General features: G+C 35.1%; 3 non-coding genes across 3 annotated transcripts; 1 reads left to right on the forward strand and 2 right to left on the reverse strand.

Annotated features, from left to right (window-relative positions):
* Positions 1–394: 394 nt before the first annotated feature.
* On the reverse strand, positions 395–467 carry Trnak-uuu (transfer RNA lysine (anticodon UUU)). Its single transcript has one exon. It is a non-coding gene; the product is annotated as a tRNA-Lys (tRNA).
* Positions 468–763: 296 nt separating this feature from the next.
* Trnak-uuu (transfer RNA lysine (anticodon UUU)) lies at positions 764–836 on the forward strand. The gene has a single exon. It is a non-coding gene; the product is annotated as a tRNA-Lys (tRNA).
* Positions 837–1,329: 493 nt separating this feature from the next.
* On the reverse strand, positions 1,330–1,455 carry Trnal-caa (transfer RNA leucine (anticodon CAA)). The gene is made up of 2 exons: positions 1,418–1,455; positions 1,330–1,374 (listed from the first exon to the last, which is right to left on the reverse strand). It is a non-coding gene; the product is annotated as a tRNA-Leu (tRNA).
* Positions 1,456–5,223: the final 3,768 nt, after the last annotated feature.

The following is a 5,223-nucleotide window of genomic DNA, read 5'->3' on the forward strand; positions in this document are numbered from 1 at the left end:
AATACAGTAGAACTCCGATTATTCGCGAAATAGTCTGGCTAGGCCACCGCGCATAACGAAATTCGCGAATAACGCGATAAAGGACTAAAAATGAACTGCAAACACGAGAGAAAAAACATATTTCAACGCGAAAACTATGTTTTATTAATATAGAAATCATTAAACTATCCATTTGTAAGGTCTTGTACACCGCGGATAATCGGGGTTCTACTGTATTCTACTTCTCTTGAATATTCTCCAATATAATATACTTTCATACTAATTTGGGTGGAGACGAACACGACGATATAAAGACAACTCAATTTTCTTGTGTGGTGAGTTATATGTGCGAATAGAATCATATATAAGATAGATATAACTGCTATGAATGATGTACAACAAAAATAATCCACATCGCCCGAATAGGGACTTGAACCCTAGACCGTTGGATTAAAAGTCCAACGCTCTACCGACTGAGCTATCCGGGCTTGTATGAAATTCTATGAATAACTACTCATACTTTTTTTTGTAAACAATGTTGTTTCATAATTTATTCCTAATTTTTTTTATTAGTTTGTATTGGTTTGTTATTTTATTAGGGGTTATTTAATTCAATTTTTATTCAATATACAACAAATATTCAAATTTTTACATGTTACTGAAGCTTTTTACAATGTTGGAATTTTTATTCAACAAAAAAAAATTATGTGGTTATTTTTATATAAATCAGGATTGAATTCATGACATGAAAATACGGTTGATAAAGTAGGATACGTTTTACAGAGCCCGGATAGCTCAGTCGGTAGAGCGTTGGACTTTTAATCCAACGGTCTAGGGTTCAAGTCCCTATTCGGGCGGTGGTTATTTTTTAAGTGTATAAGTATAACGTATAAGTGTACAATAATTATTGTTTTTCAGAAAACTTTTGTTTTTTCAACGATATATTACGCCACTACGCAACTCAAAATACCCCGAAGAGTTTGGGATCCTTTTAGTAATCTAAGCAATAACGTTGTAAAACGTATAAATAATAGACTAAAAAACGAATACAGGTCGGACTCGATATATAATATATAATCGCAATTTCACTTTCAACGTCAATTTTCGAATCCAATACATAATCGAATCACAAAAAAGCTATTTTTCTATAAATGTTTGACATTCATACATTAATGAAAAAAATGTTTTGTGGAGATTCGATTATGTATAGGATTTGAAAATAATTGTTGAAAAAAATTGGTCGACTATATATAATCGAGTCCGACCTGTATATCAATATGCAAAAATAAGATAAACTATCGTTGGATCTAGAAAGTCTTCACGTGCTGAAAATTGTACAAAAAATATTGCTGTCAGAAGTGGGATTCGAACCCACGCCCTCAGAGAGGACCAGAATGCTCCCGGGAACTGAACCCACACTGCGTGCGGGAAGATTGCTCTTGAGTCTGGCGCCTTAGACCGCTCGGCCATCCTGACAAGTTGCTGTTTAGAATAACCGCACCAAATCATATACAGATTTGTGCAAAGATAAAATAAAAAGTAATTAGTTTACATATAAAGTTGTTAAATGATTTACTTAAGGGGGTATTCTAGTGTAGAGACACGAATTTCGGACGTTTCCTCGAGCTCCGTAATAATAAAATAAAGAATATATTTACTATCCATTATATCATTATTTGTTCATCTATCTTTTGACAATAAAACAAAACCTGAACGGAGAAAAAATATTCATAACTAGAATAGTTGAGAGCTAATGAAGTGAGAGGGTTGAAAATAATGTTATACCATGGCGTACACGATTCCAGCCCTTCTGGTTATCTGAAACAACTTTTTTGACAAAATGGCGACCGTTTGAAAAACAAAATGCGGTTCAAAACGTTTTTTCTTACGTTTCTCGATTTTTTAAAAATAGTAATATTTAAAAAATATTAATTTTTAGTGATTCATGGGATAGAGAGATGCTTGCAGATTCCATCCATATAAATTCTACACGAATCGGTTCAGTAGAACTTGAGATATCGTGTACGCCAGTTTGAAAAACTGGTTTGAGAAAAACGTGTTTCAAGTTCATTGTAATGGCCGTAGCAGGTTAGATACTGCATCACTAAAATGGCTCTAACTCGGTTAATACAGTCAACTCTCCCTTACTCGATGTTCTGTAACTCGATATTTTCCCTAACTCGATGAATTTCATGGCACCTTTGATTTTACATGCATTCTTCTCTCCCTAACTCGATACCTCCCTTACTCGATGCCTCTCTTACTCGATGGGCTTTGTTTCATTTTTCCATGGATTTTTACCTCGCTAACTCGATTGATTTTCGCATACTTGTTTTTGTGCGTTTCTAGCTGTCATTTCAATTGCTCTTGAAAGTGAAGACGAAGTGTTCGTATTATCAAGGATTTTTTTTTTCAAGTATGGAAAACGAGGGAAAACCTTTCAAGCGAACGATTAAAACGCTAACCATAGCGCAACGTTTGAGCATCATCGAGCAGGTCGAAAAGTATGGGCGAAAGGTGTCTGAAGTTGCAAAAGATTTCAGTATTGCACAAAGTACGGTGTCAACACTATTCAAGCAAAAGGAAAAATGGTATCGGATGGAAAAATTGAATGTGGACAAAAAGCATATAAGGTTGGTTGGGAACGAGAAGCTGGAACGGTCAATGGAAATTTGTGTGCTTGCGAATTTGCCCAGAAACTGGGAATTCCCAATTTTAAAGGAAGTTCTGGATGGCTAAGTAAATTTTTAAAACGGCAAAAGATGACATTTCGGAAGCTATGTGGCGAGAGTGCCAGTGTAGATCTCAGTGTAACGGACAACTGGATTTCGCAAACCCTACCCAGTATAATCGCCGAGTATGATGCACGTGATATCTACAATGCAGACGAACTTTTCTTTTCTACAAATGTTTGCCAGACAAAACATTTGCATTTCGATCAGAAACTTGCCACGGAGGAAAATATTCGAAACAACGTCTGACAGTCATGTGTGCAACCAACATGGACGGAAGCGATAAACTACCATTGCTGGTCATTGGAAAGAGTAAAAACCCACGGTGTTTCAAAAAGAAGAAATCATTACCAGTGATATACGAGAGTAACACCAAGGCCTGGATGACCTCTATTCTTTTTGACAAATGGATTATGCAACTTGACGAAAGATTTTCCAAAGAAAATAGAAAGGTATTGATTCGGGAATTATGTGTAATGGGAATGTATCATACTTATATCTCTTTCTCCTCAAAGGTGGTCATGTTCGTTGATAATTGTACAGCGCACCCAAAATCTCTCCAACCAAAGCTTAAATCGATAAATTTGCAAACTCTACTTCAGTAGTTCAGCCGCTGGACTTGGGCATAATCAAGAACCTGAAACAGTACTATCGCCATGAATTAGTAAAACGAAGACTGCTAGAAATGGAGGATACAACGGTATTTTTTTCCTTTTTACATTCATGTTATTCAGCACTCATACTGTATTCAAATATACTCTAGGACCCTTCGGATATATCGGTATTGAATGCAATTGAATTACTTTCACGCTCTTGGATAAACAAGGTTAAATCTGAGACTGTTCAACATTGCTTCAGGAAAGACGGATTTTCCATAAATGATTATGATGATATTCCGCTGGCAGAATTAATGCGTCGTGAGCTTGCTGCTGTCGACAGTGCAGTACCATTCGATTGTTCATCGTCATTTGATGAATATTGCGAAATGGATAAAAACGTGATTTGCTGTGATCTAATAACTGATACCGATATACTGGAAAGTGTTGAAGAAGCTGAAAAAAACGTTGAAAATAGTAGTCCTATGGAGTTAGAGGAGGTTCAGGAAGTTTCAGCTGATTGTTTTGAAATTACACCTTCGAACGTTAAATCGAACCTAAAGAATATGTCCGAAATATTGCAATCAACTGAAAATGTTCCCGTGAAACTATTTGAACATTTCTTTGCGATTGAACAGTTCCTGCGTGATCGTTACAATTTAGTTTGAATTACATACATAATTAATATTTTCTTTGTTAACCTAGTTCCTTTTCCATTTCCAATTCCATTTTACAATAAAATTGGCCTACTAAACAAACATCCTATGTATTTTAAATTTATATTAAAATTTGAGAAAAGAATGTATAGTAGTACATGCGCATTAGTACATATAGGGTAAATGTACTAATGCACAAAAACAAATCAATTATAGTAATATCCTGTATACGCAATGGTACCAATTATAGTAAACCCCATGTACCATAATTGGTTTATTCCTAATTGGGTCATATGTTTTAAGCCCTAATATTGGGACACTTACCCTAACATCATATATTTGCAATTTGTGGCATAAAAAAAATATGAAAAAAAGTTCTGTATCTCGATACCTCCCTAACTCGAAGGTCCCTTGGATATCGAGTTAGGGAGAGTTGACTGTAATAGGATTTTTGATAAGTCCTTTCTAGGGTATATTCTTGAATGGCTAAACCACAGAAATATGAAGGATTTTTTTTTTATTTATATCAAATTTCTAGACTAGAATACTGCCTTAATTTGAGTTGTTTTGCTACGACCTTACTAATCATTCATGGGAGAAATGTGACTAGCTAAACAACTTCCAAATGAAACATGCGTTTATGTTTACGCTACGTACTTTTGAGTGCGGCTGATGTTCATTTCGAAAAAGTGTATTCAATCAAACACAACAATTGGGTATAGTATTTGTCTGTTCTTGACTTGAAACGACATTTAAACTTTGGACTTTCTAACACGATCAGAGTTGCCATCCCATTTTGGTCACCATGTAGATGGCAGCTCCGAAAATAGGCATAAGGGTGGGTTTAGACTAGTAATATATTCATGTGAAGAAATATGATGAGATTTATAGAAATCGCATCAACCGTTTACACTAGCGTGAACTTTTATAATGAATATATTCAAATTTTCGGTGAATTTATTCACCTAAAGTAGAACTGCATCTAACTTTAGTGATTTCTCACCAGTGAGAAATTCATAAGCGTTTACATATGCCTAATTTTTTCAAGTTATGTATACCTCGAATAAGTGTATCATATTTATTCTCACCCGTTTACACCTATTTTCACGTGAATAAATCCATCTATAGCTATATATCTCCCTAATGTAAACCCGCCATAAGGTTTTGTGATAGCTCAGAGCAATCATCCGCGAGACGAAGATGGACGTTATTGGAAGCTCGTTTATTGTGCTTAATTTTTCCACACATTTTTTTCAGTTT

This window comes from Toxorhynchites rutilus, unplaced genomic scaffold, assembly GCF_029784135.1.
Source record: "Toxorhynchites rutilus septentrionalis strain SRP unplaced genomic scaffold, ASM2978413v1 HiC_scaffold_383, whole genome shotgun sequence".
Taxonomy (NCBI): Eukaryota; Metazoa; Arthropoda; class Insecta; order Diptera; family Culicidae; genus Toxorhynchites; species Toxorhynchites rutilus.